The sequence below is a fragment of the Parasteatoda tepidariorum genome, chromosome X2, assembly GCF_043381705.1.
Source record: "Parasteatoda tepidariorum isolate YZ-2023 chromosome X2, CAS_Ptep_4.0, whole genome shotgun sequence".
Taxonomy (NCBI): domain Eukaryota; kingdom Metazoa; phylum Arthropoda; class Arachnida; order Araneae; family Theridiidae; genus Parasteatoda; species Parasteatoda tepidariorum.
The window spans coordinates 33965489-33989019 of NC_092215.1; the positions used below are offsets into that span (position 1 = coordinate 33965489).

Below are 23531 nucleotides of genomic sequence, written 5' to 3' on the forward strand. Positions count from 1 at the left end.
ACATAATAATTTCATTACATTGTTTTCTTGAAAATGTACCAAATGAACATATATTAAATTATTACCATTTAGAAAATCATTATCTTAATTTCTCTAAGGATATGAATTTTATAAAAAAGCATCCAGCTTTATGTAGCAAATTGATTAACACAATGAATACAAAGTAGTTACAACATAAAAAAGAGGCATACATAAATGAAAACTCCGACACAGTCAAGAATCGAACCCTAGAAACCAGCTTGGTAAGCGAGCTCACTAAGTTTTCTACTACGCTTCAATACGAAGGGCAGAAAAAAAAAGAAATGTATTAAAGACGTTATCATTATGTTCAAATATATTGAATTTAAAAGGTAACGTTAAGAAAATCACTATATTGCAAAACAAATAAATTAAAACATCTTCATGTTCAGTCTTAAAATTTTGCACACGTAGTAATTTATTAAATAAAAGTCTATTGATGCTTTAATTTTGATCATACTTAACCACCCATATATTTGGTTTGTTTCATTTCAGTGTGTTGTTTCGCTGTTTGCTTCACAGTGCATTGTTTGATTATATTATAGTACAGTGCATCTTTATTACAGTACATTATCAGTTTGATTACCTTGTTCAAATGAACTATTACTTAAATAAGATAATTCGATCGACAAATACTTACGTAAGATGATTAATTTCTTACATACAACTATAACAAAAGTAAAATTTCCTTTAACTTACAACTAATTTAGATTGCAGCAAATACGATTAAGTTTACCGGTATTTTAATGTAAACGCATACCAATTATAACAAGGTAAACTCGGAGAAAAATGGGTAAAATTGAAAACTAATATCGATTGAACACTGAACCACATCGGTTCACCAACGAACCCAAAATTTTTCTGAAACTTTATAATGAGGTATTAACTTTTCCATTCAATTTGAACTTTAGTGTGTTATGAATTTTACAATGGTTTAATTCGTATGCTAATCTAGTTCAACTTGGTACTACTTTTATGTGGATTTAGAAAATTTGCTAGATATTATGATTTAGCACGGTCTGAAATTTCTGTATGGAACTATATGGATAATATGAAACTGTATGGTTGTTCAACATGAACTACTTTTAATGAGCGTAAATGACGTATGTTACCCGATTGTTTTGATTTAAATTTAGGACTATACGTAAACAAGACTAATGCATTCTCCCGGTTTTATGTGTTATTACTTTTTTTTATACCCAAAGCTCGGGAAATATTGTCAAAAATGAGTTCTTTGCCCTTTAGAAAACACGTAGTAGGTTAATCAACTTCAATGTTTAAACTTCATGCAGAAGAATATTTGAACAACGTCAGAATTGCTGTCATAACCCTGAAGTTTAAACGAGTCTTCTTTGACATAGATTGTAACTTTTGAAACTACGGAATTTTGAGAGCCTTATTAAATAACAAAAGGCTCCCCTGAATATGCGTTTTAGTAATTTCAGATGCTTTTTCTCATTTATTCTGTTCACTTTGTTTGCAGTAGCTGAAACTGGAATTTTGAACACGACTTGTCACAACAGGTCAGATTGCTGAACTTTTTATCTTGGTACAATTTTGTTAATTTTTGACAAGGATATTTTCCTGCTAGCAAATTGGAAAATTGAGCTCAGCAAACCTGACAGCAACAGGGGTTCTTTAATCGATGTTCATTGTGCTTGCTTACTCTTTTTTCCGGCTTTCCCATTATGACGGACTTTTCAATTATCTTTGCCGATAACTTACGAAATACAGGTTGCAAAAAAGTTAAGTAATTATCATACATATCTGTAGACCTCTTATTCTTTTCAACAAATTCTAGAAGTGAACTAGCTTTGCATGATAAGTAGAAATCTCAATTTCATTCCGGTTATTGGCAGCTAACTAATCTAATTTATTCTAAATAGGTTACATATTGACAATTAAATTATTTGGATACAAATTTGTTTTAAGGTATCCGAATCTGTGAAAATTGGAAATTTCGACAAAAATTTCGATTTTCGTCGATTTTTTGTTTAAGTAATTTACCACTCGAGTTTTACCATGTTCTTTTTGGTTCGAACATATATTTTTCCTCAGTAATAAAAATACTAATTGAAAATAGAGTACTGAATAAAAATTGAATAAAAATAGAGTAAAATGGCAGTTAAAGAACAAAATAAGAATTTATTTTTCTCCCATTAAGACTTCATTTTTTTAATTAACAAATTAACTATCAAGTGTTTTCTCTTGTAACTACATATAAAAGTTTGACACAGTTTTGCCAATCTGTCAAAAGTTACAGAGAAAATTCGAGTAGTAAATAACAAAATTTTTCATTTGTCTATTTTAACACCGTATTCTCACCACGGTTTGCAAGCATCTGGAAAAAAATTAGACATTGGAGTATCAATTTTATTAAAAAGAAGTCAAAATATTTTTAATATTAACTTCCTTTTAAAATTAAAATTTCAAATCCCCATTCTTTAGATTTTGGTATATTTACTTTGTAATGATTTTTCGGTCTATTTGCTTTGCAATGATTTATATTTGCTTGGTAATGATTTATATTTACTTTGTAATGATTTTGGTATATTTTCTTGGTAATGATTGATGTCCTTAACTAGAAAATATGGTTTTACAATGTGCGATAAAATTTGGTAAATAGGGTAAAGTTTGGTAATTTTATGATAATGCCTTAGAGCAAAGTATAAAAACTATTTATTTGGTTAAATTTACTTTTCAGATTTGTTTGTTTTACTAAATGTATGGTAATAAGAACTATAATTTCGAAAACCAGAATATCCGGTATAAAATTACTATATGAACGGTTAAATTACTAAATAAAAAGTTAAAATACCATATATTTTAGTTTTATTAAAAAGAATTAATGTTTCTTATCAGATATGTCGTTACCATGTAGTACGGTAATTTTATAAAAAAAATTTTCTCCGTTTAGGTGTTATTTTAATTTTAAATAAATAATATAAGACGCTGTGAGACTTAAACTATTTCGGGTTACTGTTGTGTGAACGCAAAATTTGGCGTGATGTATATTTACTTTATTAATACTGACAGGGAACAGAAAAATCTTTATTCTCAAAGATAAAAGCCAAGAATTAAATAAACGAAATATTGGTATTTTAGACATAATTGATAATTCCCTATTTGTAGTAATCAGGAAAATTTAAAATTATCTTAGTCACACAATGACAGTTTAAAAGAAATGTATATTTATTTTATTAATATATAATAGGGAACATAAAGTATTTATTATCTTTTGATAAATATCAAAAATTAAATGAATGAAACATCGCATTTTAGACAGACAGTTCCCTGTTTCAGTTACCAAGAAAATTTAAAATTATCTCAGTCACGCAATCTCAGTTTAAAACGTGTGTATATTTGCTTACGTTTTAAACTGACTTATTGATTTATTATGATTACTTATTGATGTATTATGGGAAACAGAAAATGTTTTGTTCTCTAAGATAAATATCAAGAATTAAATATATGAAATATTAGTATTTTAGACATAACTGATATATTGAAGTTCATGCATAATTGATAATTCCCTGTTTTTGGCTACCAAGAAAATTTAAAATTACTTCAGTCACACAATGTCAGTTTAAAACATATGTATATTTGCGTTATTAATATATTATAGAGAATGAAAAAGTCTTTATTCTCTAAGATAAATGTCAAGAATTAAATAAGTGAAGTATCAGTATTTTAGGCATAATTGATATATTGAAGTTCAGGCATAATTGATAATTCCCTGCTTTTGGCTCCCAAGAAAATTTAAAATTATCTCAGTCACACCATATCAGTTAAAAACATATGTATATTTGCTTTATTAATATATTATAGGAAACAGAAAAGTCTTTATTCTCTAAGATAAATGTCAAGAATTAAATAAATAAAATACCAGTATTTAACTCTTTTAAAAAAAATTACAGAAATGTTGGCTAGGAAGGGATTAAGCATTTTCATAAATCTGCTTTAATATATTTGAATCGACAAAATTATTTAAAAAAATATTCCTAGATCATCAGGTAAAGATTTATATCTAATTCAATTTATTGATAAGGCTCCACATGTTTATTTACTGTTATGTATACATGTCTAAAATAACAAATTACGCCTGACATTCTGACATAGTGAAACGTGATACCATATAAATTCATGACACATTCAATAAAAATTAAATTCTAAGATTGGTATTCCATAAGTGAAAATAAACAAAATTATAAAGAAGAATATTAAATGAAATACATATCTTGCCCCTTCACGTTTTACGAATAGACTTTTCATGATAATATTTATACATCAATTACTTAAAAAAACAAAATTGATTCCTTCTGCAATAATAAATGCCTTCATATTTTATCGCTTTCTTAAAAATCTGCATGAAAAAAACAAACGCAAAAAAAAAAACTTTTTAATACTTTCCGCTGTCAAAAAAGTAACAGATACGCATGCTAGACACGCGTATCTTTTTCCGCAGGCACAAATAAAATGCTTTCAGCCTAAGGCAAACCTTTTATCAGAATCAATCTCATACGCTTCTTGTTGAGATTGCTGTTTAACACAGAAGCGAAAGTATCCGTTACGTAGGTGTTCATAAGCATTTTAACTCTGTTCACGTTCATTTTTACTTAATAGGGATACTCATACTTAAAGCAAATCAAATTCCGTGCGATAAAATTCGATTAAGAAGCGTTATTAAATGGTCCTCTATCATTTAACAAATTGAGTTATTACGTAAGAACAACAGTAAAAATGGATGCGTAAGAGTGAAAACGTATACTTAGAGAGAAAATATTTTTTTTCACTGAAAAATATTAGAATAATTTGAGTTATTTTGATTAAGATAATAAAGAGAATTTTTATTAGTAATTTGTGTTTTATATTATGACATAAATTGAAAAATTTTAAAAAAAAATTAAAAAAGGTATTCTTTTTTTAATACACAATCGAAAAGAGGAATTTTTTTTTCAAGTCAAATTCTTGGAATAATTTGAGTTATTTTTATTAAGACAATAAAATGAATTTTTATTAGTAATTTGTGTTTTATATTACGACATAAATTGAAAAATTAAAAAAAAATTAAAAAAGGCATTTTTTGATACATAATCTAAAAGAGGATTTTTGTTCAAGTAAAATTATTAGAATAATTTGAGTTACGTTTATTACGATAATAAAGAGAATTTTATTAATAATATGTGTTTTATATATTTTGACATAAATTGAAAAATTGAAAAACAAAATTAAAAATGGCATTCTTTTTTAAATACATAATCTAAAAGAGGATTTTTTTTCGAGTAAAATTATTAGAATAATTTGAGTTGTTTTGATTAAGAATATAAAGAGAAATTTATTAGTAATATATGTTTTATATTATGACATAAATTGAAAAATTTAAAAAAAAAATTAAAAAAGGTATTCTTTTTTTAATACACAATCTAAAAGAGGAATTTTTTTTTCAAGTAAAATTCTTGGAATAATTTGAGTTATTTTTATTAAGATAACAAAGAGAATTTTTATTAATAATAAGTGCTTTATATTATACCATAAATTGAGAAATTTAAAACAAAATTAAAAAAGCATTATTTTTTAATACATAATCAAAAAGAGGATAATATGTTCTCAGAATTTCTCAATTTTCATACAGTTATATTTTTTTTGCACAATGCAATAAAAAAGCGGTCTTTTGGTTTAAAAATTGATCTTCAAGTTCTAAAAATTAATCGTAATGATTTGAAGGAATCACCTCAAATATGTTAATTAATTAGTGCACACGATATTTTACGCGACGAAATCAGGTACAAAAACGTACTTCCTCTCAGTAAACAAACCTCTTTTTTTCCGACGCTTTCTGATTTCTGATCTTAAAAATATACGGGGTAACCAAAATCGGGAAAATATGGTCTCAATACTTTGGTCAGACGAACGGTTGAAAGTTTAGATCCCTTAATGTTAATTTTACATTCTGCATATTCATATCTCTAGAATTTTTAATAGAATTAAAAAATATTTGCACACAATCATAAAATTTGTTTGTGCAAAAATAATTCCATGCAAAGAAAATTTAGTTAATATTCATTATTTTGTTTAATAATAGTCGAAGAAAACAAAATACAAAACTAACAAATTATTATTCACAACAGTATCATATAAATTTCCGCATACAAGTTATCATGTGTCTTCATATGAGCTGACACGCAAGTAAAAATGCAAAATTTGAGTGATATCAGTCGTATAGTTTCTGTGTGGAACCGAATTTTAAAAATACGAATTTTTAAAAGCCGAATTTTAAATTTACCGCTTTTTAAATTCTGTGGAAGCAACAAAAGATTGGTAATTTTTACGAAGCACTTCGGTAACGATTTTCATAAAATTAACAATAAAATATAGTTTTATAATGCGTGATAAAATTTGGTAAATGTGATAAAATCTGGTTATTTTATCATAATATCTTAGAATATTGCAATTAATATGAGCTGAGAAATTACCAAATAAATGGTTGATATACCGCATATTTTAGTTTTATGAGACAAAATTGTGTTTCTTTGCCTGAAATGCCATTACTATTGAGTACGGCAATTTAAAAAAAAAAAATTTCCGTGTCATAAGTTCATCGTTTTAATTTTTATTATTGTTATGCTTTTAAAAAATATTCATTTAAATTAATTATAAAATTTTTATGAATGAAATGACCTAATATGTGGCTTAGGGTCTAATTATTTGCCTAAAAAAACATTTTAAATAAATGTGAAATATATCCTTTTACTAAAATAGCGGAAAAAGTAATTCATATCAGCTTATAAAAATTCAAAAAAAAAATAATCCTTTTTATTTTCTGCTTGCTGCATCGTGACAATAAATATATCTTCTGAATTTCGAATCTTTCGCTTGAGGCTATGAATTCTGATCGGGTACATGACAGGAAAGCTAAAAAACTGGCAGTAAAACTTTTATTTTTGGCTCGTTTACGGAATAAATATTCATAACTAATATTATTTATGTAAAAGTGTGTACTATTTATATTACTCTATTGATACCTAGATTCTATTGAAATAGTGATGGATACTCTATTGATACCTAGACTCTACTGAAACAGTGATGGATACTCTATTGATAAGTAGACTCTATTGAAATAGTGATGGATACTCTATTGATACCTAGATTCTATTGAAATAGTGATGGATACTCTATTGATACCTAGACTCTATTGAAATAGGGATGGATAGTTTAAAGTTAGTAAAAACTTTTAGCCTTCAAGTTTTTTTTCACTTTACTTTGAATACTCTTTAAATCAAGCAAATTCATATTTTTTCAACGCATTTTCAGGATATATTTTCTCTTCTTTCATTCTTTTTTCATTTTTGCTCATAATTCAAAATTTTGAACAAAACCTGCCTAAATAAAAAGATTTAACACGTGATGTTAATTGTAAAGCTTATTAAAATGAAAATTTATTCAGGCAGGTAGAAGATGTGAAGGCTTAAAAAATAAGCATAAATATTCATAAGATCTCCATCGAAAATAACCGCAAAATTCGTCCTAATTTATGATTTTTTTAAAGTTGAAATTCACGTACAAAATCACGCAAAGTCGAATGCTAAAAGAAATTAAATGGTTAGGTTGGAAATTATTCTGCAAATTTTGTAAAATAATATCTCAGTTAGTTTTTTTCCTTTGAAAAAATTAAAACTAACGTTACGAAAAGTTGGAGAAACTTGTTATATCTTTTATGATTCGAAATATGAAGCTCTCAATGTTAATAGTTTTTCCGTTCGGTTAACCACGAAATCGTAATTTTAAAGTTTAAAAAAAATGTGTTGATAAATCAGAAAAAAAATTTGCTTTAAATTGCTGGATTCACGGAATATTATTATCTTAGAAACTGGAAAGGTAGGAAATAGGGTCATAATTACGTAAAACTTGATAAGCGCCGTTTACATTTTTTTTTTATGATCACTGAAATAATTTTTGAAAATTTTATTGTTCCTTCTAACTACTTATAGAGCAGCGAGTAGATTTGATGGAATCAATTAAATAAATGCTATCTTTTGAATTTGTTTTCACTTTTTAAACAATATATTCGTATGCCACTTAACGAGTTCCAAAAATAGCGAATGATCTGAATAGCTCGTTATCGCTCGTTATCTAAAATAGCGCATAACGACTGCTATTGCTAAACTTAAATTCATTGCCAAACACTATGTTATTTTCATTACATTTTTGTTCGTATAATGTCCAATTTTTTAAAAGTCCTAATTTTAAATTTTTTCAAGATTCATATTTCAATATTTCAGAATCTCTATATTTCAGGATCAATATTTCAGAATCTGAAACGCAAACCAACTACTTATAAAAAAATGAAGTAATTTAAACATGATCATTAAATTTACCAAAAATGGTTTCAAAGCTGAAATTTTCCTGATAAAATAGCAAAATTTTGTTATTAATAATTGTTACGTAATTAAATGAAGCAAAGATAATGCAATATTTTTCTCAGAAAATAAAAATGCACACCTATTTGAGATTTTAGAAATCGTGAAAAATTATTCGGCAAAATTATCGTACAGAATTATAAATTAAAAAATACCAATCAGTCCATACTACACTGTAAATAATTTCACTGTAAAAAATAACTACTATACTACAATGTAAAAACTCATTTACGTTAAAAAGTACCGGCATTTTTTACTGTAAAATCCATTTTAACAAAAGCATGTTACGAAACAAAAATTCTGATATACCAAAATTTTTACAGTGATAATTACAGCAAAATAACTGAATCACTGGGATTAAATAAAAATTAATGTAAAAATAACGGCATGGTGTTTTACGGTAATAATGGTTTTTACGGATGATGTACCCAAAATGCCGGTATTTTATATCGTTATTTGATCCGGAATTTTGTGCAAGTAGAGATAAACATGAAGAAGTAAATATTTGACATTTTAATGCCGGGATTAAACTCATTATTAAATTTTTATGTATATTGTTAATGAATTCGAAGCTAAACACAATTTCATTTAACACATTAAAAATTAGCAAAAGAAGAACCATCTACAGAACCATGAGAAACATAATTCATTAAATTATATTTATAGCAAGGAGCATATCTAATATTTAAAATGCCCCCCTTTTAAACGAAATTAGCTTTTTTGTGCATTTTCCATTTTCTCAATTATCTGAACTAGATTTTATGCAGTTTACGACTATACGAAACTTGCGACACAAAAAATGCTAGGTTTATTATTTTCTTTAAATTTATATTTATGGAGATGATTGCTCTCGACTGAACCAACAAAACACAAATATTTTATCCAAAATTTCCATCTAAATTACAAATGCTATTTTTTATTCCTACTGGTTTGGAGATTAAAATTTTTCCTCCTCCTATTAGAAGAAATAAACATTTTTGAACAAAAGAAAAGCATCCTGTTTTGTAAATAGCAAATATTATAAAATGATTTGAATAAAATGTCAATTTCAACCCAACAAATTAAAATACATTCAGAAGCCTCATTAAATATACAATTGTTGGGCTCAGTCAAAGAAATAAATTGAATGCGACTGTTGTTTTACCTGTTCATCTCCAAATTCAAAATTATATATATATATATATATATATATATTGGCTGAAAAATTTCTAATTTACAGATTTTCAAGTAATACACTTTATATAATTCCACATAAAATTGCGTTTAAAATTACAGTCCCCTTAGTGCAACATTCATTAAGTTCATTTTACCGAAAAATTCATTTTTGTCTTAAAATTTTACGGAACAAAAAATTTTATGTACTGCAATTTTTAAAATATTATTAATTGTAAAATCACTGAATCACTGTAGTTAAATAATTATTACTGTAAAATATATGGTATGAAATTTCACTGAGCAAAAAATTTTATGTACTGTAATTTTTACAATATTATTTGTGGTAAAATCACTGAATCACTGTAGTTAAATAATTATTACTGTAAAATATATGGTATAAAGTTTTACAAAACAAGATATTTGATGTACTGTGATTTTTAAAATATTTTTTACTGTAAAATCACTGAATTTCTATAGTTAGATAATTATTACTGTAAAATATATGGTATAAAATTTTACTGAACGAAATACTTGATGTACTGTAATTTTTACAATAATATTTATTATAAAATCTCTGAATTTCTATAGTTAAATAATTATTACTGTAAAATCTATGGTAAAAAATTTTACGGTAAAAATGAATTTTACGATCGATTCACCCAGAGTGCCAATACTTTACACCGTTACTTGCGCGATTTTTCTTTTCAGTTTAAGAGGTATTCTTAATGTCTCAATGTTATATTATCATATCTAATACTTTATCTATTAATGAAACAAGACATTATGAAAATTCAAAAATTGAATAAAACCTGTAGAAATTCTACTATAAACAAAAATTTAGTTACGTGATTTTCTTTTTAATTTCATTTCATTTTTCAGAAAATATTTTATCATTGTTATTTCAGATTGTCGCGTAAAATTTATGACACGAGAAGCACTGATAATATGCAAGAGCAAACGCGTTTATTATACACTTCAGGAATAGTTTAAGAAAATAAGATCAGAACCCTACACTGTAAAAAATTTCGGATCAAATTATGGTAAAAATTACCAGCACTCTGGAAGTTTTTTGTCATAAAATCCATTTCTATTGAAGCTTCTTACGGAACAAACAATCTGATATATCGTAATTTTTGCAGTAAGAATTATCACAAAATCCATTAATTAAATCTAAATAAATAAATAATGCTATAAAAATAATGGTTTAATATTTTATGGTAAAAACGGATTTTACGGATGGTGCACCTAAAGTGTTCTTTAACCCAAGGTATTGCACCGAAAGTACTTTATACCATTGCTGCTCCAGAATTTTTTGCAGTGTTAATAAGGACACTGATTTTCGAGTATTTTCGCAATAAAAATTAAATTATCTGAAGTTTTTTCTTCATGCTGTAGCAAAAAAAAAAAATCAAATTTTTCAATCGGCATTTCTGAAATATTCATTTAACTGGTTTATTTTTTAAATATTAATAAAAAATCCTCCGCAAACGGATGGAGTTTTGTTCAAAGAAATAAAATTAACATAAAATTATTTGAGAAAAAAATTTATTGTAGAAGAAAAAAAAATAGTTAAAGAAATTAAAAAAGTTAAATAACTTTTAAATTTCACACTTACAGAAACAACTTCGAATTTATCGTCATTTTAATTGCTGATTCAAAAGGTCAAAACAATAACGTCAACAAATTTCCTGGAAAACTTTGAACTGCTGGGCAAACTAGGGAAGTTAGAGATGGAATATGGGGAGGTAATAAAAGGGTTGCAGTAAGTCTTAAGTTGTCGAAAACCCATAAAAACAAGTTTTTGTCAGTCGCTTACTACAACGCCTGAGTTACAGCAACGTCTCACGCACATTTTAAAACAGCAGGGTGCTTTGAATTAAACATGTAATTAGAGCTAGTCAACATACATTCAAATTCTCGACAACTGTTTTGAAGTAAGGGAAATAGCATTTCACATCTAAATAAAAATTCTTAAGTTGTAATAAATTTCCTGAATGTTTTCCAACTTTAAGAAAACATCGCAATACATTCTACAATTTCCTTCGTGCTAATTTAATTATACAACTAAAACTATTAAAGTGTCACATAATTTAATTATATTTTATTTGATAATTTTATCTTCATACATTTAAACGTTTGAAATTTGAGTTTACACTTTTGAAATAAGGCGTTTCATATTAAAATAAGAGTTATTTCGCTAAAATTCACAATATCTTTTGTCTCTTACTCGAATAATGAGGACACAAAGAACAATTTTTAGGTTGTATTTGCTAAGTAATAACTTAACTTCATGTAAAGAAAGATGTGACAGCTTTAATATGTTTTGTAAAACCATAGTTAACAAGCACTATATAAGATAAATTCTTAGAACCACGGGCAGAAGACATGGCCTTTTTCATTCGTTATCGTTACAGGTAATTTTCTTTTAAATTTAATTATTATAACTAAAAGTTTTAGAATAATTATTGGTTAATCATTAATAATAGTTATATTATGATAACCGCTTTTCTAATACCCGATTTACTGGTCTAATATCAAGTTCCCCTTCTAATAAAGAAAAAAAAATTCTGGTAAAATTACCCCATTGTATAGTAATGACAATTCCAGTAGAAACCTTCATAATTCTGGTAAATAAAATCTAAATATGCAGTATTTAACACATTCAGCTGGTATTTTTTCCTTTTCTATGGTAATGGTTTACCGCAAATTCTGGTTTTAAAAATTATAGTTCTTATTAAAAATGAAAACCTGAAAAGTAAATTTAACCGAATAAATAGTTCGTAGGACATACTCTAATGTATCATGATAAAATAATCGGATTTTACCAAATTTTAACATGTATTTTAAAACCTTATTTAATTGTTAATACCATCAAAATCATTACCAAATATCTTCAGTAAAAATTAACAAGCTTTTTTGGTGTTCCCATAGAACCGGAAGCACGGTAAATTTCATCATATTCTGTTAGTTTTTACCATAATTTTTTTCTTAATGAATAAATAAATATTTGAACTCAAATGCAAAAACTATTTGATATCATTTTATAACTTAATTTTTAATTCATCAGCTGGTGATAGTTTAAAACCAAATGACCATCACGAGAAAATAACGCAACTGCACTTAAACTTTTTTACTTTTGATTTGGGTTTTCTAATGAAAAGAGAACATAATTTAAAATGCAAAAATATATTGATCCTCCTTTTTTGATAAGATGCAGTTAAATTGAAAAATTAAGACTTTTTCTATAAATATTTAGTGTTAATGTTATGGAAATAGAAATATTATTTTTCGTGAAATGAAGCAAAATTAGTTTGAATTCTCTGAAAGTTATAGTATTGAAACCAAATAAGAAATTCCCATCTTAAAATAAGTTCAGTTAAAATAAATTGGGAAAAAAAATCAAGTATCAAACAATCTTGTTTTTCTTTTATATTCTAAAATATCCACAGTTAATTCACCACATTATTAACATTTCAAAAACGTTTTTTTTTTTCAATATAAAATAAATAATTCATATTATGCATATAGTATTCATATTTGTATGATTCTTCAGAGCATCATCTAACACCATAACAACAAATTATAATTCTCACATCGTATCTTTCAGTGGCGCATGCATTCAAAATATTATTTTGCGTTAATGAACTTTTAAAAATTTATTTAAAGCAAAAATTTATATTACGAAATACTTTTCCAACAAAAAAAGCTTATTATTTAAGCAAAGATTGTGATTATTGATAATTTCAAACTGAGAGAAAAGTATAATCAAGACTACCAGAATGTGGTAACATTTACCATGTTTCAGGCTCCATGGGAACACTAAAAAGCTCGATAATTTTTTCTCAAGCTCTTTAGCAATGATTTTGATAAAATTAACAATAAAATATGCTTTTATAATCTGTGATAAATTTTGGCAAATGTGGTAAAATATGGTAATTTTATCATGATATCTAAGAGCATGACATAAAAACCATTTATTTGGTTAAATTCATTTTTCAATTTTGTATTTCTTACTAAATGTGTGGTAATAAGAATTGAAATTTTGTAAACCAGAATTTCCGGTAAGCCGTTACCATATGAGCAAAAAAATTACCAAATAAATGGTTTCATTACCGTATAATTTTGTTTTTAATACTAAAAGTATGGATTTTCTTCTATTAAAATCATTACCATACAGCACGGAAAATTTACCAGTAAATAATCCTTGCAGTAAATAATTTTTTCGCCAGGCTAATAGAAAATAATTTGTGTTCAATTAGTCGTGATAAAGTTTGCATATTTTGTTATCTGAAACTTATTTAGATATGTTCATTGTTTTTGGTTATATTTAATAACAATGTTTCGTAATTTTTTTAAAACTATATTGCAATCTCTCTTGGGTTATCAAAAATATCTAGGATTTTTTTTCCAAATATTCTTCGAAATTTCTTCATTGTGACTTAAATTTTTTAATTATAAACATATTATAAATTAATTATTTTTTAATTATAAATTAAATATTTTCAACTATAAATTAATAATTTTTTAATTATAAATTAATTATTATTTTTCTAATTATAATCATATTGTAAATTGATAATTTTTTAATTATAAATTAATTATTTTTAATTATAAATTAATTATTATTTTTCTAATTATAATCATATTGTAAATTAATATTTTTTTAATTATAAATTAATAATTTTTTAATTATAAATTAATTATTTTTTTATTATAAATTAATTATTTTTTAATTATAAATTAATTATTTTTTAATTATAAATTAATTATTATTTTTCGAACTGACATATTATAACTAAAGATTTTCTTTGATTGAATCCACTAATTTCATTAGCACTCTCTATGTAGGCATGAGAAACATAGTCTTGACTTTATTTGATAATATTCTAAACTACTTAGGGTAATCAAAAATATGTCTATTATGAAAGGAATATTTCGTCAATAATGTTTAAAAATTTATTTATTATGCTTCAGAACATATGTGGTTATTTAGAAATGCAAATTTCTAAATAATGTTTGTGCAAAATATTACTCTCGTAATTTATATGTAAATATTTTTAAAAAAGGATTCAATATGTTCCAAATATAAAATTTAAAGAAGAAACATTTTATCTAAAGCAAAAAAACATTTTTGCCAAAAAATCCATCTCTACCGTAAAAATTTAAGCCGAAATTCTTTGAGTAAAATTTATTTAATTACAGTGATTCAGTAATTTTACAGTAAATATTACTATAAAAATTACTGTTGAATTAGATTTTTATTCCGTAAATTTTTAAAGTAAAAATGGATTTTACTGTAAAAAATACTAGCACCCTGAGTGCTACTTTTTTAACAACAATTTCATTGAGAATTTTTTGTCGTATATCAATTCAGAAATAGTAAAAATGAATGAATCAAGGAATGTTAATCGAAAACTTGTTATTCCATTTGCTTTAATAAAGTTCTCAAACTTCAATAGAATTTAAAAAATATAACTTCTTCAATTTAGATGACGTTTTTTTTTTCCTATTCGTTGCACGTATTGAACTTTTCGGTCAAGATAAATGAATCAAAATTTATCAAAACACCCTTTTTTAGAGCCTCTTTTGACTCCTCGATCAATTACAATATTTTCCCATCCATTTTAAAATTTGATTTGGCCTTGTATTTTACAATTGTATATTCTTCATGTTAAGAAAAGAAACTTGAAAGCACTTTTTGATGAACAGTGTATTTTAAAAGTTCAGCCATTTCCTTTCCGACTTTTGAGCTCCTTTTCATATAAAAACAAACCCAGCTGCACTCGCAATCAATTTAAGTCTAGTTGTTTTGTCAACTCAAAAAACTCTACCTGATCCCCTCTTCAACAAAAAACTCAGTAGGGAGTGATATCGGTTAAAAAATTTGCAATTTAGAATTTATCGTTTGAACTGTCGGTGTCAATAGTGTTTTAAATTTTGAAATATTACAATCTTTGAACAGTTTGAATAAAAAAATAAAGACACTTCACATAAAAATTTGAGTTTTGGAGTTTATTGTTTAAAGTGTAGGATTAGATATTATTTTAAATTCAAAAATATAATTTTAATAAAATCTTTGGTCTCTGTAAAAATTCTGTATCAAATTACGGTATAAAGTACTGCCTCTTTAGGTGCATTGTTCGTAGAATTAATTTTACCGTAAAATATTATACCGTAAATTTTACAGTTATATTTATTTAATAAGAGTTATTCTGCAATTTTACGATAATTATTACTTTGAAAATTATGGTTAATCAAACTTTTTATTCCGTGGCATGTTCCGGTGAAAATAGATTTTATGGTAAAAAGTACAGGTATCCTGAGTTTTGAGAATTGGCGCCTATTTTTAAGCGCTTAAAACGTTTTATTTCCGTCTTCATATTTTTGAAGCCAATGAAGTTTTTTTAATCAAGTAGCACTTTTCAATTATTTGTTAACCTTTAATAATGGAACAATGATTATTATTACTTCAATATTTAATATAATTGTTATGAAATAATAGTCATATTTAAAATTGAAGAAATCTTTATGAAGTATGATTTATCAGACATAAAATATAAAATATTGTTACTATAAATGATAAGTGATAAATTTAGCAATATTTTATGAGAAAGAGTTTTACGATGTCTAAGATGGCTGATTTCTGTTAAAAAAATTTCTGTTATATATATCAGATTTAAGTTATAAATTTCTCTTCATTTCCTTTCGGATAAGACATCCGGTATATTGGACATCGACTTAAAACTTATACACAAACTCTGTTGAAAATACAGACCCTATACACTATGCAAACTCTTATATTCAGATTTTATTACTTATATATAAACTCTATACAGTATGGAATTTCCGTAATCTCAGAAAATATTTCTCTTAGTGCTTAAAATTAGAATTGAAAGTGTTTTGTCCACCACAACGTATCAATGATTTAAATGTAGTATAAAAAGTAAGAGAGATAAGTGATCAAGATCTAAGTTCTGATCAACGCTTTTTGAAAATCATATTTATTTTGAAAAAATATCTTTAAAATGTAAGAGAGATAATTAATCAAGATCTAAGTTCTGATCAACGCTTTTTGGAAATTAGATTTATTTCGGAAGTAAGATTTATTTTAAAAATTATATCTAAAAAGTGAGAAAGATAAATGATCATGATCTAAGTTCTGATCAACGTTTTATGAAAATTAAATTAAATTTCTGCCAAAGTTTACTACGCTGAAAAAAAATCTGGATCAAATTACAATAAAAAGTACCGGGGCACTCAGGGTGTCAGTACTTCTTTTCGTAAAATTTTACGGAAGAAAAATTCGCATAAACCATAGTTTTTCAGCAGTATTTAATATAAAATCATTAGCACTGTAATTAAATAAATATTACTGTAAAAAGTACGTTATGAAATTTATGGTAAAACGAATTTAACGGATGCTACATTCCGAATGCCAGTAATTTTTACCGTTCTTTGATTCGTATTATTTTATATTGTAACACTGGCTTAAGAATATACCATCAGAATTATCAATTAATTTAATTTTCCTTTACGCTTGCAGAAAAATTAATTAATATTATTCATTCCAGTTGTGCCTCAATATTACCGAATCCATGATAAATAAATTACAAGACATTTTCTGGGATTATGTTTAATTATCGAAAACATGAAAAAATTCCTTGAAAACTTGAAAAACTTAAAAAATTCCCGATCAAATTGCGATAAAAAATACGGTCATTCACATACTTTTTACCTTAAAATTTTACGGATGTAAACTCAAGGTGCCAGTTCATTTTACCGTAATTTGACCAATACTGCTCAATACCACAGTACTTACCTCAAAGTCGATGAACTTACAACAAATTATTCCAGAATACTTACAAATTTTTAAAAATGATATTTAACATGATAGCATATTATGAACCAAAAGAAAATTTCCTACCACTGTAATTTTAAAATTCTGACTATAGGGAATTTAATTTTTCTAAGAAATCCATACATAATTTAAAATTTAACAATAACATCATCTTCGGGTCAACATCGAGAGAAGATGTTACGGCATAGGTCAGAAACTTTGCTTTTGCCCTTAGAGTTCTGACCTCAATTCTTGCAGCAGCTTCATCTCTTACCTTACTCACTTGTTCTTAACCATCCACCTTTAACAGTAGTGATTCAACTCTCTCTCTATAGATACTGGATACTTGTTCATCGCCTATCCTTTGTGAGCTATTGTTGATGAACGGCGTGTTTGTAGTGTGCTCCCTCAACTATTCGTTCATGTGTTTCCCTTCAGCTTTTTCGGATAGCTTTGGAAGCGTAAGCCGAAAAGGTAAGCAATACTCGATCCTTCAATAAGTTACAGTTTACTTTTTTAAGAAAGTGTTAAAAACCTTAACAATGCTGTCAAATAAAAAGCAAAAAAAGCATTGTTTTGTAAAACAATAATATTTATTAATATCGTTTGCCGAAAAGAGTTCAAATAATTAAAAAATTACACAATAGTAGCTTTTTTAAAAAAAAAACTTTTTTTTATAAAGTAGTTAAATTTTATTTTAAACTTTTATGATGAAATTTTTTTTTTATTTAGTTATTTAATATTGTATGCTATTTATATTTATTTTATTTTTGAAATCTGTTTCTTACTTCATTTCTTGTTAAATTACAATTTTATTCATAAAACGAAATTAATTTAATCAAAAAATATATCATTGTTTCATTTTTCTTATAAATGTTTAAAAAAGTTAGCGAGAAAAATTAAAAAAATTAATTTTTATTTATTTATTGTTATAACTTATTTATTTATTGTAATTGATTCATTTTATTTTTGAAATCTGTTCCTCATTTCGATTTTTTTAAACTACAATGTTATTCACAAAACAAAATCAATTCAATCTAAAAATATGTCATTGTTTCATTTTTTATAACTGTTTAATTAAAGTTAGTGAGAAAAATTAAAAATTTAATTTTTATTTATTTATTGCTATAACTTATTTATTTATTGTTGTTCATTTATTTTATTTTTGAAATCTGTTCCTTATTTCATTTTTTTTAAAATTACAATTTTATTCATAAGACGAAATAAATTTAATCAAAAAATATATCATTGCTTCATTTTTTTATAAATGTTTAATGAAAGTTAGCGAGAAAAATTAAAAATTTAATTTTTATTTATTTATTGTTATAATTTTTTTAGATTTTTTTTTACAAAGACTTAATTTGACAAACGGTGAGATTTGAGAAATAAATGTGAAAGATTGCCGATTCAACTGTTTTATTAAGTATCCCGCTAAATTTACTTTTATTTTATTATTATTCTAAGAGGAAGAATTGATAACATTTTGTAAAATCGTTATAAATTATATATTTTATTTTATTTTGTTTTAAATTAAACTTAATTAATTTTTCTAAAATACATCAACAATATTAGTTCTCTTCTTGCATTTTAATGAAACAAAAATAAGGGTAAAATCACACCGGATTTTTAAAATTTTATATGGTACAGTTTAATAGTAATTCAGATGAATAATTAATGTTATAAATATATTTATGATATAAAACAAAAGCAAATTGAAGGGATAGGAGAAGCATAAATTGGAACAAAAAAAAATTATTTGTAATTTCCTTGTGAATATTTCTAACATTTTTTCCAACATTCGGCTTTTTTACTTACAATTAGACTAGTTTTAATAATAAACTTGATTATTTTGCTTTGCAAATAAATATAGCTTTGTTTAATTTGCTATGCAAAATATTTCCAATTCCAAACAAACATTTATTTTGTGGAAGATTGCAAGAAGTTAAAAAATTTAGAAACTAAGTTGGAAAGACAATTTTTATCATAACAAAAATAGTTCAAATTGCAACTTATTATACGCTTTCAGCATGGTGAAAATTTCTCAAATGCTACACAAAGAAATGATTATTTTATATTAAAGTTACTTTCGCGTATTCTAGAAAGTCCAGAATTTAAAGTTTGAAAAAAAAAAACTAATTTTTGCTTCCATTTTTTGGAATTTTGTTTAATTGAAAAATTTAAAGTTCCATAGTTAATATTAAGTGCATAAAACATATTTTTTTTAGTTATTACCAATTAATTTTTTTTTCCTTTTAAATATTTAAGGATTATTTTTTCAATTAAAACTTGTTTGAGCTCTTAAAGAGCTATATAAATTTAAATATTAAAATATATTTAATATATTTAAATATATTAATATATTTATGTATATTAAGTAAGCTTTATTATTAAGTAAGCTTCTTAATATATTTAAGTATTATAATATTGTTTTATATATCAAGTATTAATTTTTTTAAAACGCGTATTAAATGTACTAAAAGATAATTTTAAAAAAAAATTTAAATATTAGTTTTCATATGATTATGAAATGATTACTTTTGAAATAAACTCAGGTACTTTCAAGATATATAAGCCTTTGAGAAATTTTGTCAATACTTTTGAAAAATTATAATTTTTTAAATTTTTCTATTAAAATATTTTTACAAATACTTTACAAATACTTGATACCTTTACGAATACTGGATCTTAACTGGAAATGAAGTTTCTTAAAAATCAGATATATTATTTAAAAAGTGTTTTTTTTTCTGGCATATTTCCAGCATGTAGTTTTATACATACTTTATTTTTAACGAATTTTAAAAAGAAAAATTATGTTTTCCTGCTTCTTAAGTTTAAAGAAACAATAGCATTAAAACGTACCTATTCAGTCACTTAGTTTGACACAATTCCATTGCCATATTTAATATGATATTTTAAATCAAAGATGAGAGAAAAAACTGGAAATTTATTTTAATTACAGCTTGTAGAATAGTGTTAGCGATTTTAGAGCATATTGAACATTAATAGACTACAAATATGATACAAATTTGATATGGTTCAAAATTGAACCCCATTATTGCATTTTTCAAGTTTAATTATCCGAAACCATAGTTCAACACTTGAACGGGAGCAACAATGCTCCTGTCCAGGTTGAACTGTAGAACAATTTAATGCTTTATTAAGATTAGAGAGAATTAGCAAAGCATTATGATTAATTTTAACGAAATTATAATTCATATCTGTATATATTATAATTTGAATTAATATTTCAGAGAGAGTAGACTTCTTTTATAGTATATAAAGCTCATGTTTTTTAAGCTTAACCCACTTAAGAATTAGTTTAAGGAAAGTTAATATAGTTCGCTCATTATGGTATTTTTCTGATTTAAATAAAAAAAAAATTTAAAAAACTATATTTTTAGTTTGTAATAATTAAGCCATCATAATATACCATAAAAAGATATATTAGTGAAACATAACACATACATATTGTCCAGTGAATTTGATATTTTATTTCATTTATTTATCAAAAGTAAAAAATTTTTACGATTGAAAAGTGTTTTTACAAGCAGAAAAAAATTCTGGTAAAATTACTACCTATTGTATGGTAATGACATTTCTAGCACAAAGACCTATTAATCTTGTTAATAAAATCAAAACATAAAGTATTTAAACCACTCATTTCGTAATTTTTCCGCTCATATTGTAACAGTTTACCGGAAATTCTGGTTCTAAAAATCATAATTCTTATTACCATACATTTTGAAAAAAATACAAAATCAAAACCAAATAAAGGGTTTTTATCCCATGCTCTAAGCTATCGTTATAAAATTACCAAATTTTAACATGCTTACCAAATTTTATCACAGATTATAAAACAACATTTTATTGCATTTTACCAAAATCATTACAAAAGAGCTTCGGTAAAAACAATTGAGCTTTTTTGTGTTTCCAAGAAACAAGGTAAAGTTTACCATATTTTGGCAGTTTTGACTATACTTTTTTCTTACTGTAGGACGGATTTGTGTATTTGTAAGTCACATTCTTACTTGAACGGGATTACCAATTTGTTCGAATTCTTTTTAGATTCCAAAGCAAACTGTGTATATTTTAAATTTTAAGTAATAACTTATTGAATGTGAATTACATAATAATTTCAGCATGTGACTTACATAATAACTTCATGTTAGTTTGTTAAAGTGACTACGGCGAAACTTTGATTAAAGAATTAACTACAACTGAATAACTGACTTCTCATTTTCTCATTTCAAATTCTATCTCTATGCTGAACTCGGTTTGTTAAACAAAATAAGTAATTAAATCTGCCATTTTTTAACCAATTGATTTCACTTCTACCAACTTCTCATTTTTTTGCGTGACTATGAATACCTTGATCTGATACGTGAACTTATTTAAAAATTTGAGCATTTGAAACGCCTTAACTCTTTAACAACCTTAGAGTTTCTATAATTTATTCATTTTCTTATTTCAATGTGAATTAGAATTTTACAATCATCTAAAAAATAACTTCCTCTTACTTTGCTGTTTCTTTCCCTTTTTAAAGAAAATATTAGTGTCTTAGTATTTTTATTTCGTGTGTACTTAAAAAGAGCAAATATTGTTTACAGTCCTTTTCTTATATTCGTAACACAGTCACTAGTTTAAAGAGCTTGTGATTCAAAAATTTCAAAAGAAAGCATTTTTAGCAGCATATGATTTTCCTCCAACCAATCTATTCAGCAGCATATCCCTTCGCATTGGTTAGTTAAGTCTACAGCGGGCTTACATAATAACTTCATGTTAGTTTGTTAAAGTAACTACTGCGAAACTTTGACTAAAGAATTAACTACTATTGAAGAACTGACTTCTCATTTAAAATTCTAATTTAACGCTGGAACACAATTTTTTAAGCAAACTAAAATACTGATATAATTTATCTTTTTCTATCCGGATTGTTTTACTTCTAATTTTTTACGTTATTGTAAGTGATCTGAAACTTGAAATTATTTGAAAATTTGAGCATGAAAAATTTTATAAAGTTGAAACACCTTAATAGTTATAAAGTTTCTTTAATTAATTAATCTTTTACTTCAATGTTCATTAAAATCTAGCAATCATCTACAAAATAGATTGTTTTTACTTTACATTTTCTTTTATTTTTGCAAAATATTAGTATTTTAGTGTTTTATGCACCGTATGTCCTTTAAAAGAGAAAATATAGTTCAGAGTCTTCTTTTTAAACGAAAGAATTCATTCAGTAGTTTAGTTTTGTAACATATATTATATTTAAAACATGTATGAAACATATATACATACAGATGTTAAATAAAATAATGGAAACACTTTTGCACTTATACATTTTTTCATAATTCTCAAGTAATAATTAGAGAATTATTTTATAACTTCGGAAGTGATTATATAAGGCAATTTCTCATACTTCTCAAGGAAGTTTAAAGCTTTTAGACGTTTGAGGGATCGCCAATAAATTACAAACGGTAAATAAAGTTTTTGAACACCCTATGCCAAAAAATGTAGGAATAAATTTGTAAAAATTATTCTGGTTATTATATGCAATTATTGAAAAATTTCGTTAACCTAGCTTAAATAACTAAGGATATATAGACATTTTTATAAAAATAAACCTAATTTTTTTTTGTCTCACGTTTTTTTCCCATAATTTAAAAATATTCAGTAAAATTAAACCAAATTTTTAGAGCAGTTTAATATTGAACACAGAATTATCGCTTTGAAATTTTAGAAAACTTTGTTTAAAACTGCACAAGATATAGGCAATTAAAGTTACTTTTACACTAAGCATGCGGGGAAAATAAAAAAAAATTTTCACATAATTTTGTAGAAAATGTATTTGGCAACTGATATAAAAGTCCAAATTAAAATCTGAAAAATCTAAGAGATTTTCAGCAATTTTCCATGTAGTTTTCGTACTTTTTAAAGGAAAGCTCAAAATGATAAGGGGTTTACCACAAATTTCATTTTGTACTATTAAACAAGATTTATTACAAATGACACCAGCATAAAAGCATTTTTTCTCTCTCCTATTTACTTTTCTTATAGAATCATATTTGTGTTCAAAAACGTTTATTGTAAGGAATTACCATTTGTTA

General features: G+C 25.1%; 1 protein-coding gene across 1 annotated transcript in view; it reads left to right on the top strand.

Annotated features, from left to right (window-relative positions):
- The first annotated feature begins 17706 nt into the window (after window positions 1-17706).
- LOC107450205 (nuclear receptor subfamily 1 group D member 2) overlaps window positions 17707-23531 on the top strand; it is a 67441-nt gene continuing 61616 nt past the window's right edge. The window contains exon 1 of the mRNA XM_016065950.3: window positions 17707-17901. The gene's annotated coding sequence lies outside the window, so the exon portion shown is untranslated. The remainder of the gene's footprint in view (window positions 17902-23531) is intronic.